Below are 15,311 nucleotides of genomic sequence, written 5' to 3'. Positions count from 1 at the left end.
CAGCAAATAACCAATGTAAACAATTAAGAATGAGAGTGAGCTCCCACACCAGGAATCCTCACCAGCCCACTGGGATCCAGCATCTTAGGATCAGGCTCTAAGACCCCACAGTGAGTGCAAGCCAGGGTGCACCCTGTGCCCACTCCCACCCCAAGCCCAAGAACTGTGCTGCTAGCCTGATCCAAAGCCAGCCAGCACCCACTCCACCCTAATCCCCAAAACCTGCTGCTGGGGCAACTCAGAGCAACAAAGAGCATGCCCCACTATGGGCCACAAGAGTGCAGGGACTGTGTGACTCAGAGCAATCTGTGTACCCAGAGCAACCAGTGTCCACTCCACCCAGGCCCCCTGGACACTCTGTTGGGGTGACTTGGAGCAACCCACACCTACTTCACACTGGCCCAGGAGGGGTGACCAAGAGAAAGCCACCCACACTTGCCCCACCCAGGCCCCTGGGGAAGTCCTTTTGCAGTCACACACCTCACTCCAGGAAACAGGAAAGCACAGACTGAATGACTCAGGGCAACAGTAGCCCCTCCACACTGAGGAGGGGAAAACTGAAGCAACCCAAGAAAGCCAGGACGCTGTGACCCAGAGCAACCTGACCCACTCCACCCTGAGAGCAGGGCCTTGCTGCTGGAGGAACCTGGAATAACCCATTGTGCTCCCCACTCAGGCCACTGGGAGCTCTGATTTTGTGACCCAGAGCAACCCACACCTGCTTTCTCCCAGGCTCCTGGGAGAGAACTGTAGGGGCTATCCAGAGCAAGCCAGTGTGCTCATACAGGGGCCAGAGGACCATGCTGCAAATGTGCTGCCAGGGGGACCTATGGTACTACCTTGCCACGGGTGTCAGGGTTACACAGAAGATTGCATGTCAGAGGGTTCTGCGTCTTCTCGAGGAGTTGCACAGCAGAGGAACTGCAACTCCCACCACACCAAGCACCTGAAGCAGACAAATGAGGGACCAGATCCATGGGAGAAATGAATACAACTCAGAGCAGAGAAAACAAAGGCAAGAGACTTAAGGCAGATGTTTTCAAGGCTAACGATTTCTGGACCATTGCCCTTCAACCTCTCAAACCTCAATCAGGGTTGGCCCAGGCCAGAAAGAGACAGTAAAATGGGGAGATAAAGAAACAACCCCTAAGGAAAGAAAAGGAAGAATTGTCAGAAAAGAAATTACATGAAACAGAGGCATGCAATATGTCAGAAAAAGAATTAAGAGCCATACAGTTCATAAATCAAATGGATGAGAAAATTCACAATTTATGTAAGAATCAAGAGGAATTAAAAATGATATATCTACAATAAAAAACACAATGGAAATTTTTAACAGTAGACTAGAAGAACTGGAGAACCAAGTTAGTGAGTGAGAGGATAAGGCAGAAAACTTCACCCAATCTGAAAAGCAATTGGAGAAAAACAATTAGAAAGCAGAAGGAGAGCTGAAGGGAGATTTGTTAAACATGAAATGAAGTGCCGAAACCGGTTTGGGTCATTGGATAGAGCATTGGTCTGTGGACTGAAAGGTCCCAGGTTCGATTCCGGTCAAGGGCATGTACATTGGTTGCGGGCACATCCCCGGTAGGGGGTGTGCAAGAGGCAGCTGGTCAATGTTTCTCTCTCATCGACGTTTCTAGCTCTCTATCCCTCTCTCCTCCTCTCTGTAAAAAATCAATAAAATACATATTTTTTAAAAATTTAAAAACAAAAACAAACAAACAAAAAAAACCATGAAATGAAGTAACATATGTATAATAGGGGTGCCAGAAGGACAAGAAGAGCAGCAAGGTTTATAAAACGTAATTGAAGAAATAATGATAGAAAACTTCCCTGATTTGAGGAAGAAAAAGACCACACAAACACAGAGAGTTCTCTTCCTCACACCTAGTTTTTCCTAACTTTGTATTCTTCTCTCTATAACAGAAAAAAAAACCTTTTGAGAGAGACTTCAGTAAAATAATCAAATAAAATATATCTCACATGCATCCTTCTCTAAACAACAATCATTTGCTATCCAATTGTGGCCAAAGTGGTTTTATGGTATCTGTGGGACCTAAATGTGTATAATATAGACAAATTTCAGGTGGGTATGATTTTTTAAAAACTGTCTACAGTCTGAAAAATAAAGCATTAACAATTGTAGAAAGAGAAAATATATGATCACAAATTGAGTTAATATGAACATTAGAGCAATACTAAAAGTTTTATGAATATACTAGAGGCTCTTTGCAGGAAGATTCCTGAAATAGGGCTTCCTGCTGCAGTCTCTGCTGCTCCACATGCTTCCCTTCCTTCTCTGCTGCCCCACTTGCTTGCTTTTCTGAAGATCCACCCCCTTCTGCAGCACTTGGCTTCTTTCTACATTGTCTTCAGTCTTTGCTTTGGTCTGGATATGCAAAATAACCACCATCTTGATTGGGTTAATTTGCATATTCACCCTGATTGCCTGGTGGGTATAGCGAAGGTACAGTCAATTTGCATGTTTCTCTCTTATTAGAGAAGATTGCACAGGGAAAGGCCAAATCCAGTTTGCTGCATGGTTTTGCAAATCGGGTTATATTGTACCATAGCTATGATCATCCATATATGGCTGCATTTATGCTATAATAGCAGAGTCTAGTAGCTAGGACAGACAACATGGCCCAGAAATCCTAAAGTATTTTAGTGTCTGGACCTTTATAGAAAACAACTGCCAACTTGTGGTCTAGTAGAGATAATATAGATCAGTGTTTTTCAACCTTTTTTGGGCAAAGGCACACTTGTTTCATGAAAAAAATCATGAGGCACACCACCATTAGAAAATGTTAAAAAATTTAACTCTGTGCCTATATTGACTATATATAAAGTAATTCTCTTGAATAGGAATCAAATAAACACAAAGATAGTATTTTATAATTACTTTATTATGAAATATTAAGTAAACAAAATAGTGAAAAAATATAAAATTCTTGTCTTGTCTGCACCTACGGCACACCAGGCAACATCTCGCGGCACACTAGTGTGCCGCGGAACAGCAATTGAAAAACGCTGATATAGATTAACAAATTTTTCTAATAGATCTGAGAAAATGAATCAACTACGAATTAGAGAAAAAATGATAGAGGATTGGGAAAACACACACACACACACACACACACACACACGAACAAATAAACAAAAACTATACCAAAGCTATAATTAGGCAACAAAGGATCTATGAATGAAATCTAACAAACCAATAAGCAACATCTAATTCATTGTATTCCATAAAATATAATATTTCAAGAAATGCAATGTAAAGTTTTTTTTATGTATTCTACAAAATCTAAAGTTATATTGGGTATAAGCATCAAAGAAGTTAACATATCTCTCTCAAAAATATATCCTAAAATCTTTCTTTTAAATTGATTTTATTGTGGTAACATTGTTTAACAAAACCATGCAGGTTTCAAGTGCACAACTCAACAAAGCATCATCTGCACACTGCATTGTGTGCCTATCACTCAAAGTCATCTCTTTCCATCCCCATTTATACTCCTTTTGCCCACTTCCACCTCTCCTCATCCCCATTCCTATGGCTATCACCACACTAGTATCTGTCTATGTGAGATATATATTTCAGAATCTAGACATTTAAATGAAATTCAGTAGAATATTAAGATAATCATCTCTAATTACAATGTTGGTTAATTCTTGGCAAATAAGATCAGTTTAGCAATTAAAAATGTATTTCTAGAAGTCTTTTTTGGTAAAATTTTCTTATGTTTGACACCTAATGTATATTTAGATATTTCAAAAAGAAGCTTTGCTTGATTCATTCTGACCAAATTATCCTGCCAGACTGAGTGAGTCTAATGCTATTTGCTTAATGAAATTAAAGATGGGTGACACAGAAGCCAACATATCTTTGTTACCATAAATATATTTTCAGCTAGACTAAGGTTGGAGACTTCAATTAATGGTGAAGATTAACAAAAAATACAAACAAACAACAAAAAGGTAAAGTCTCAGGTTCCAAAGTCCCATTCCCCTTAAGCCAGTCCTGGAGAAGGTGCAGCTGGGGTGTCAGGAGAGACGAAAGCAAGCCAGTGTCCAGAGCTTCCATTCCGAGTTGCAGCCGGCTGTAGTTCTGTAACCAAGCTAATTGAAGTCCATCAGTCCATCAGTCCAAGTGTGGAGTCCCATATGGCCATAAGCCACATGGGTTCAGGGGAGTATATCCTCTGCCACAGGAGAGCCAGGAACGTCGGGTGCCAGAGAGAGAAAGTTGTGCTTTGTCTAGGAGTAGAAGTGTGCTTTCTAGCTCCTGATTGGTCCTTTCAAATAATTCTGCCTTAGCAACAGCCACACATTTTAAAGCTCACATCTCCCGCACATGTTTGCTTTCAACCTAGCTGGTCCAGTTCTAGGTCTTTTTGTTTGTATCTGTGTTTCTTCTTGGAACAGGGCACAGTCAGTAAGTTACATCCTGTTATTCCTGGATTTTCCCTGTCTACTTCTCTCCCATGATCCCAGCCCTGACTGCCTAGCCATCTTCTATCTCTTCACATATGTTAATGCTTCAGAATGATATTGTGAGTACATCATCTTTTTAACCCTAATTTCAGTTCATTAATGTTTTTAAAATAATATTTTGTTTTCGTACTTGATTTATTCAACATTCAACATTTCATTATTTTAACTCCATTCTTACTGGAAATTGATATTATCTTCCTTTCTGTCTTCAGTCCAACCTACTCTACAATATGTATTCTACTGTTTCAATAACATAGTTCTACCCCTTTTCCATCAGGGATATTCAATTTTTTAACTTCAACAGGCATTTTTTTAATCTTCATAAATTTTGATAGTTCATCACTATTTGAAACTATTATCATCTTTTCTTTATGCAAACCTCACTTCCTTTGGCCTTTCTGACATTTTGATCTCAAAGTTTCACTTATATATTTGGACCACTACTCAATTAACTTTTTATTCTTTTCATTTTACTTTATTTTTTAATAACTCTTCAAATCACCTTCAGGTCAACCAGACTAATATTTACTTGTGATAATTCTTTATTAAGAATTATTTACATGCTGAAACCGGTTTGGCTCAGTGAATAGAGCTTTGGCCTGTGGACTGAAGGGTCCCGGGTTCGATTCTGGTCAAGGGCATGTTCCTTGGTTGCAGGCACATCCCCAGTAGGGGGTGTGCAAGAGGCAGCTGATAGATATCTCTCTGTCATTGATGTTTCTAACTATCTATTCTTCTCTCTTCCTCTCTGTAAAAAATCAATAAATTATATTTTAAAATTATTTATTTAAAAAATTATTTATATCACTGCTTACTATAATATTAAACTATAGTCACATGAATGGTAAGAGCTTTAGCAGTTTGTACAGCATTCTTTCTCAATGCCTACTTAATAATAAATATAGCATTACATTTCATGTTAACATTCAAATTGAAGTATTTGACCTCAGATTAGCTATAAATTTGATTAAATCATATGATTATTAACTATCAAGTCAGATTCTGAGTTCTGTTCTAAATTAAATTCCTCTCAAAATTCTGTCTACAATATCTTGGTACTCCCATAATAGTACAACCCTATTATGAAGAACACAGGGAAAGCCAAAGGAAAAAGTAAAATGTGAAATAATATATAAGTGTTACATAAAATAGAGAAGGAAGAGAAATTAGGAGCAAATGTACATTTTAAATTAACTTATGATTTTTGTCTCAATATCAAATCTTAACCATAGTTACAAATAAATGCACAAGGTAACATGTTTTAAAAGGTACAAGAAGATTGATTTAGAATGCTCATATACAGATTATATTAGACTAGAGGCATAATGCACCAAATGGGTGTACTGGAGAAGGTATCCCTCAGCCCAGCCTTCACCCTTTCCAATATGGAACCCTTGGGGACATCTGACTGCCAGTTTAGTCCTGATCCCTGTGGAAATCCCTCTCACAATCTGGGGCTGCTGGTTTCTAACAGCCTGCTGCCTGCCTACTTGATTGTCCCTAACTCCTTCTGCCTGCCAGACTGATCATTCCCTAACTGTTCCCCTGCCAGCCTGATAAACACCTATTTGGTTCCCTGCTGGCCAAATTGCCCCAAATGCCCTCCCCTACTCACCTGATCTCACCTTTAACTTCCCTCTCCTGACAGCCTGCTCTTGCCTCCAACTGCCCTCCCCTGCTTGCTTAATGGCCCCAACTGCCCTCCCCTGCCGATCTAATCTCACCCCCAACTGCCCTCCCCTGAAGACCTGATTGCCCCTAACTGCCTCTGCCTGCCTGATCACCCCTAACTGCCTTTCCTTGCTGGCCTGATCTCACCCCCAACTCCCCTCCCCTGCAGGGCTGATCTCACCCCCAACTGCCTTCCTCTGCCAGCCAATTTGGTTCTGATTGGTCAGTTTCTATGCCAGTCAACATCAAAAGCTTCGCCTCCTAGGAAGCCACTGGCTCCTCACAGTTCACCCAGATTTGGTTCTCATTGGTCAGTTACTATGCCAGTCAGCATTTCTGGTCCTATCAACAAGGCCTGATCAAAAAGGCAGGGCTGATCATCAACCTCAGTGCAGGCCTGGAGAGAAGTGGAGGCATGGCTACTGGCCAGTCCTGAAAAGAGAGGCAAGTGCTGATCAACAGCTTCCACAAAGGCTAAAGATCAGATCCTGCTTTTCTCTTCAGGTGTCTCTCCCGGCCTGGTTCACAGCCCCCTCAGCAGTCAGTGCTGGGTCACCCCAGCAACCCCATGCTGACTGCAGGACTGACTTAAGGTTGGTCAAGACTTTGGTGGTGATGGACTAATGGACTAAGGGTTTTTATATATTATAATTGGGTGATGGAATCACTGAATGTTATAGCTATTTATTTTTAAGGGATTTCCTTAAAAATGTGATGTGGAAAGTAAATACCCAAAGATAGAATGTTGATTCTTACCTATAACACCATACTATTTTTAAAAATATATTTTTATTTTTTAATTAAAAAATATATATTTTTATTAGTTTCAGAGAGGAGGTAGAGGGAGATAGAGATAGAAGCATAATTGATGAGAGAGAAAAATCACTGATTAGCTGCTTCCTGCACACCCCCTAATAGGGATCAAGCCCACAGCCTGGCATATATCATGACAGGTAATCTAACCATGACCTCCTGGTTCATAGGTCAAGGCTCAACCACTGAGCCAAACAAATTGGGCAATGCCATAGTATTAATCTTAGTTCCTACTGACATTTTTGAAGGAAAACATCGTTGTTGTTTTTTTCTCTTCAACATCCTACAAACATATGTTTTAGAAAAATTCAGAAACTAGAGCAAAACACATAGTGTTTGGAAATAATTAGAAGTTACTGAAATTCAGGTATCAGGTGTTTTGTGTCAATTATAAATATAAAAATGAAAAATTTTCAGAAATAACTATTAAAATATTACAATGCAATATCTTGAAACTAAAGAAGTCATAAATAGTAAAAAGTATATATGTGCATTTTTTCATTTATTTTCACATTATTTTCAATTAAATATTCCTCTTTTAGTCTTTGTCTTATTCTCTTCTTTCACTTTTTATCACGTATTCTGTCATAAACCTCATATATTTACTGTAAATATTTAAAGATATTAAAGCTGGCTAGTAACTATCTTTATGCCTGAAATGATAATGCCATTGCTAATTTACAGATCATTTATATTTATTTATAGAATATTTAGATAATAAATTTAACTATACTAAGTAATAGGAATGAATATAGAGGTTTATGTTGCAAGTTTTTATGTTACCATGGAAATGACATCATTCTAGTTGTCATGAGCCTTCTTGTTTATTTAATAAACATTGAAACTTAAAGCTTTTTAGAAGTTAATAGTTTTGTTGAAGTTATACACATACATATCTTTGTGTGTGCATTCTCCTTTCCTTCCCTCCATTCATGTTTGTATCTGACATTTGAGAATAATAGCAACTGTTTCTATGAGATAAAATTCACTTAGTTGACTGACTATAAACACATATAATTATTATATTTTGCAAGTTTAATAGAAATATATTATGATAAAATAAGTTACATGTTGAATTGACCACTTTTTTTTTTTAGACTTCATTTGGAAAATTTCTTTCAATGATTTATTCACAAAGAAAGACCTGGTAAATAAATCCCTTTGACTGAGTTGAGCTAGAGTTTATTTTCTTAAAAAAATAATTGCCTGGGTACCTAATGTCTAATTTAATTTCATGTGTCTGCTAATTAATCCACTGATCTTGATCATTCCCATAACTTTAATTAGCACATTTTTTACATTTATAAAATATTTAATTTAGAATGCAATGTCAAATAGTTCTTAGCTTAATGTTTTCCCAAGTTAAACTATTATGATTCTGGATTTCAATACCATGAAGTCATATACACTGTATATATAATTTGTTAAATCTTTATTGTTGAAAGTATTACATATACACACACACACACACACACACACACACACACACACACATATATATATATATATATATATATATATATATATGTGTGTGTGTGTGTGTGTGTGTGTGTGTGTGTGTATATATATAATTTGTTAAATATTTATTGTTGAAAGAATTCATATGTTCCATTTCTTTCCCCATTGACCCCTTCCAGTCTGCATCTGCCCCTCCCACCCTATCCCAGGTCTTCACCACCTTATTGTCTGCATCCATGGCTTATGCATTTATGCATACAAGGTCTTTGGTTTATCTCAAAGAAGCTTGGAAAAATATAGATCTTACGAGATATGTAAGAAAAAAATTAATTGAAACCAAAAACAAAAGGAAGAAAGTTTGTTATTACTTATTACACTGAATTATATATTCAAAATCCATATTGACATTGAGAAATCCATTTAAAAACACACACACAAAAGCTGTTTGTTTAAAAATGAAGCATTTTCAAATCGCACAATTTTGGAAAAACTGACTTACCTCAACTATGTACAAATGAACTAAAGGAAAAACAAAATAAGAAAAATAGCATTGTGTTTAGTTATAATTTTCATTTTTACAATTGGATTTAGGATTCAGAGGATAAAGTTCTCCATGATAGTCATTGAACAAAACATCTTGGTAGGTTTGTACATATGAATGATTTTTAACAGGATCAGTATCAAATAATAAATGAAGGTACTCAAATATAGTTAGTAAATTATTGAGTAAAAGAGTGACATTTCAAACAACCTATAAGTAATATATGTTGTAGCTAATACGCTATGGGTAGTCTTGTTATTATCATATATGTAATTTATATGAAGTTTCAGCCAAGGAGATCATGCAACAATTAAAAAGTAAGTTAAAACCAATTCTACTTCTTAACTTGTGCTTCTGGCACGATAGGAAGATCACAGCATCCCTTAGCTCCTCTCATCCTGTGAACTAATGTTATGCCTCTTTCTTCAGATTTCCTTACATTTTCTCTTCCAGCCCTCCATCATTAAGTCCTTCTCCTCTTCCTTTACTTCTCAATCACAAATGTTCAGATGTCTACATTTATCATGATTCTCTAAGGCAAAGGAGAAGAAACAGCCAGGAAACCAGAAATTCCTTTAGTTAGCAGAGCAAACTTACTCAGATAGTACTGAATTAAAGTATGTCCATGCCTATCCATTACTGTGAAGATAGGTACCTTATTGCCCAGGAGCTTGGCAATTGATGCATATTTTGAAAAAATAAATGAGGATAGGATGAAGGGAATAAGGTAGTACATAGGAGACCTGATGGAAAACTCAATAATAGTGAGGGGGAGAGAGAGAGAGAGAGAGAGAGAGAGAGAGAGAGAGAGAGAGAGAGAGAGAGCAAGAGAGAGAGAGAGAAAGAGAGAAAGAGAGAGCAAGAGAGAGAGAGAGAGAGAAATTAGAGTCTTAAGGGATGAGATAATGGAAACATAGCTGTTATCAGAGAGAATGAAACATTCTAACAGTGGGAAGGAGTTAAGTGTAAAAAAAAAAGATCAATTTAGAGATTTTCAGGAATTTGCTTCTTTTCTCTGAGTCTTCCCTTCTCTCTTTTACTTACCTCCCTCCCCAACCTCTCTCTTCCTCTCTGTTTCTCTCCCTCCCACCCTTCCCTGATGGCTGATTTCTATCCAATATAGCAAGCTTAATTCAGCAGCAAGAAAAACAGAAAGGAAATCATACTTGAGATCCAAGAGCTGAAAATTGCTATAGTCAAATCAGCAATGCATGAAAGATAATGAGGTGCTCAGGAAAAAAATAAAAATAAAATCATAAAGTCCTCACAGTTCAAACATAAAAGCTGAGGTAATCATTCTATTTTGCTATGACAATTAAAATTGTTTCATTTTTCTTGAGTGTGACCTTTGAAAAGAAATATCAAGGTGAATATCTTGTTACTTGAGAACTGAATACAGGTTGAACTGGTTCTGCTAACTAATACTATGATGATTATCTTGCTGTGAAAACACCTTTATTTTGTTCTTCCTTTTTTTTCTTCTTAAATAACAAAGAGCTCCTACTGAAGGTTATATTGCCAGTTTAATATTATGTACTCTTTATTTTGCATAAGTATACCCTGGAGAGCATACTGAGTTTCTAATGTGTTTGTATTCATATTGATGTTTCTAGTGGTAAAAATAAAAATAGAAACATGTTTGTGGGAATAGTATGGCCCCAACATATCCTTACTATTTTTTATTTAAATTCTTTGCTGTTTAAAGTATTACATAAGTCTCCTTTTCCTCCCATTGACCTCTCCTAAACCAACACCACCCCTCAACACAAGCCCTCCCCCTCCCCACCCTTGACTGTGTCCTTTGGTTATGCTCATATGCTTGCATACAAGTCATTTGGTTGATTTCTTACCTCCTTACCCCCACTTTCCCCCACAGATTGTCTTGTCTGTCCAATGCTTCTATGACTCTAATTCTATTTTTGTTCAGCAGTCTATGTTGTTAGTTACATTACACAAATGAGTGAGACCATGTGATACTTATCTTTGTCTGACTGGCTTATTTCACTTAGCATAACACTCTCCAGTTCCATCCATGCTGTGGCAAATGGTAAGGATTCCTTCTTTTTTACAGCACCCTTGTATTCCAATCTGTAGACATAGAACGGTTTTCTAATCCATCCATCTGTTGATGGGCAGTTAGGCTGTTTCCAAATCTTAGCTGTTGTAAATTGTGCTGCTATGAACATAGGGGTGTATATGTCCTTTCTGATTGGTGTTTCTGTTTTCTTGGGATATAGCCCTAGAAGTGGAATCACTGGGTGAAATGGCAATTCCATTTTTAACTTTTTTAGGAAACTCCATACTGCTCTCCAGTGGCTGTACCAATCTGCATTCCCATCGGCAGTGAAGAAGGGTTCATTTTTCTCCGCATCCTCTCCAGCACTTCTCCTTTACTGATTTGTTGATGATAGCCATTCTGACAGGTGTGAGATGGTACTGCATTGTTGTCCTGATTTGCATCTCTTGGATAATTAGTGACTTTGAGCATATCTTCATGTTTCTCTTGGTCCTTCATCCATTTTTTGATTGGATTTTTTAATCTCTCTTTGTTAAATTATATGAATTCCCTATAAATTTTGGATATTAAACCCTTATCAGAGATAACATTGGCAAATATGTTCTCCCATGCAATGGGCTTTCTTGTTGGCTTATTGATTGTTTCTTTTGCTGTGCGGAAGCTTTTTATTCCCATTTATTTATTTTTTCTTGGTTTCCATTGCCCTAGGAGCTGAATCAGTAAAGATGTTGCTACAACAAATGTCTGCTATTTTGCTGTATACAGCTACTTCTAAGCTTTGTTTCCCATCTTACATTTAAGTCCTTTGTTTATTTTGAGTTCATTTTTGCATGTATCTGACCAATTTTCCTAACAAAATTTATTGGGAAGACTGCCTTGACTCCTTTATATGTTCTTGCCTCTTTTGTAAATATTAATTGGGCATAATGGTTTGGGTAGATTTCTGGGTTTTCTGTTCTGTTCTATTGGTCTATATGCCTGTTCTTATGTCAGTACCAGGTAGTTTTGAGACTAGTGGCTTTGTAGTATAGCTTGATATTTGGTATTGTGATCCCTCTAACTTTGTTCTTTCTCAAGATTGCTACATATAGTTGGAGTCTTTTTTTAAATTATTTATTTATTTTTATTTATTTTTTAATTCCAGATGACTTTTTGGAAAGCTTGTCCTAGGTTATTAAAGCATGCCATTGGCATTTTAATGGGGATTGCATGGACATTTTAATGATGTTGATTTGACCTTTCCATGAACACAGTATATTCTTCCACTTATTTATATCTTCCTCTATCTCTTTTTTCAGCGTCCTATAATATTCTGAGTACAGATACTTTACCTCCTTGGTTAAATTTATTCCTAGGTATCTTAATATTTTTTGGTGCAATGGTAAATGGGATTGTTTTTTTAGTATCTCTTTCTGTGAGTTCATTATCGTACCTAAAAATAGAGAAACATGTAAATTGACCATAATTCTGCTGTGCTCACAGCCAAAGTGAGATTAACCCAACAAAGATGGCAGTTAATTTGCATATTTACCTGGGTCCCCAGAACTTCCCCAGCTCCCAAAGTCACTCCCAGTTAGCTATTGGGTGTGGGAAGTGCTCCCTAAACCTAAAGCTTTAAGTGGAGGGTTTAGGCTTAGGAAGGGGCTGAGCCTGCATTTGGAGGGGCCCCCTGCCCAAGACTAAAGCCTGGGAAGCCCAAGCCCATGATCAGAGAAGCTGGGGGAGGGGGAGAGGCTTCCTAAGCCTAAAGCCTTAGGTGGAGGCTTACGCTTGGGCAGTGGTCGAGCCTGTGATCTGAAAGAAGAGGGGAAAAATGAGTGGAAACATATCTTCAGGTGAGGATAAAAAGATGTCATGTAATATGAAAGAGACATTTTGAAAATGCCTAAAGAAAGTTGTCATTTTTCACGGTGAAGGGACTGGAGTCCATGTTGAGGAAAACACCTTGGTGGCTGTGGTGACTGGCAGTGGCTGAAGCAGCGGGGTGATGGGGTTGGCACCTTCCCCGGATCAGCTCGGTTGCCTCCCACACAGGGAGGCCAGAGTGTGGTTTAGGTCTTCTCCCAAAGGGGAGTGGGCCTAAGCCATCAGTAGGACATTTCCTGATGGCTCCCAGTATGTGAGAGGGGCAGGCTGGGCTGAGGGATTCCTCCCCATTGCACAAATTTTGTGCACCAGGCCCCTAGGTAGTGTATAAAAATCCATAGATTTCTGGGTTTTAATTTTGTATCCTGCTACATTGCAGAATTTTTTTAATTAATTCTAGTAGTTTTTTGATAGAGTCTTTAGGAATTTCTATGTACAATATCATGTCATCTGCGAATAAGGACAATTTTACTTCTTCTTTTCCAATTTGGATGCTTTTTATTAATTGCTATGGTGAAAGTGGGCATCCCTGTCTTGTTCCTGTTCTTATGGGAAATGGGTTTTAGTTTTTGCACATTGGGTATGATGTTGGCTATAAGTCTGTCATATAAGACTTTTATTATGTTGACATATGATCCCTTTATTCCTACTTTTCTGAGAGTTTTTATCAGAAAGGGTGTTGAATTTTTTCAAATGCCTTTTCTGCATCAATTGATGGATTATGTAATTTTTGCCTCTCAATTCCTTTATGCGATGTATCATGTTTATTGATTTGCAGATATTGTACCACTCTTGCAGGCCTGGACTAAATCCCTTTTGGTCATGGTGCATGATCTTTCTAATGTAGTGCTGAATCTGATTTGCTAGAAATTTGTTGATGATTTAGCAACTATGTTCAAAGAGCTATTGGCCTGTAATTCTCTTTCTTTGTAGTATCTTTATCTGGTTTTGTGATTAGGGTAATGGTGGCTTCATAGAAAGAGCTGGAAGTGTGCCTTCCTCTTGAATTTTATGGAAAAGCCTGAGAAGGATGAATTTTAGGTCTTCTTTGAATGCTTGGTAAAATGTTCATATGAAGCAGTTTGGCCGCGGGCTTTTTTTTTCTTTCTTTCTTTCTTTTTTTTTCTTTTTTTTTTTTTTTTCTGGAAGTATTTTGATGACTCTTCAATTTCCCTGAGCACCCACTGCTCCCTAAAAAATCTGCTGGCACCTCTACTACCTCACTTTGTCCCCAGGACTTGTCCCCACTAGACAAGAAGCCTGTCAGTCTCATGGTGACAGTGCTCTCTCCCCAGGGTTCACAGTGTGTATCTCCCCTTTGGGGAGGTGGGACAACTCTGAGATGGACTGGTGTATGCACTGCCCCTAGGAAGATAGTGGTGATGCTTGCTCAGCCTCGTGAATGTACTTTATGATCAGGAATGGCACCATTTAAAACAGAACTATAACTTTATTATTTAAAAGGGATTATACAATGGGATGAGTAAGGCCAAAGACAGAAAAAATAAAATAATAAAAGCCAAACTCACCCAAACCCCCAAACTAATAAAAAGATCAAAAAAGAAAAAACGGCATGGAGAACATAAAAACAAAATAAGAACAGTAAAGAAAACGGAAATATCAATGAGTGGGAGGAAAAAAAACTTTCCCCTTGGGACAGGGTGAGGGCCTTCAATAAGCAGCCCTTGAGTTGGTTCCTCCAGAGGCAGCTCCTCCTCTGAGGCAGGAAATAGCAAGGGTCCCTGGGAGGGTTCTTCTTCCAGCGCTGGTGGGGCCTCCATTGTGTCTGGGGCGGCCATGGCTTGGGCTCTGGAGGTGCACATCCCTCCAGCTCTGGCTCCAGCTCTGCTTCCTGCTCCTCAGCATGGACTTCAGGTGTTATTGGAGGAGCTGCGTCTGCCCCCTGGGCTGGTGCTGGAGTGGTGAGAGGAGAGAAGGTCCCACGTGCCAGCATTCCCTTGTGCCCCCCAAACACAGAACACAGCCAGAGCCCAGGACCCACCACAGGACGCTCTCCCGCCCAACATCCAGCAGGCTGGTGGTCTGAGGCCAGTCTGCTCCTGGCCAGGCTCTGGGGGTGCTCCCTGTGTGTCTGAAAACAATCCCTCCCCATAAGCTCACAGGGACCTCCCCACCCATTCCCCCCCACCGCCCCACCTTCTCACCCTCGGGCTCTGCTTCTTGGGGCTCAGGGTCTTCTGGCCTGGTGCCCTTACAACAGCCACAGCACTGCAGCAAGGAGTTGAAAAGTGCCATCCACCTGTTGGGACTGAGCAGCTTCGAGGTTGGAGGCTTGTGAGGCCTGTGTTGCTGTGGCTTGGGTGGAGGAGTCCATGCCCTGCACCCATGGGCCTGCACCCATGGTTCCCCAGACCCGCAGGTGGCCACATGCACTTCAGGCCTGCTCTGGTCCTCAGTGGTGTGGCTCAGAGGCCCCTCCCTGCT

This window comes from Pipistrellus hanaki (assembly GCF_964339955.1).
Source record: "Pipistrellus hanaki genome assembly, chromosome: 3".
NCBI classification, from domain to species: Eukaryota; Metazoa; Chordata; class Mammalia; order Chiroptera; family Vespertilionidae; genus Pipistrellus; species Pipistrellus hanaki.
Note: the sequence above shows the minus strand (reverse complement) of the source record.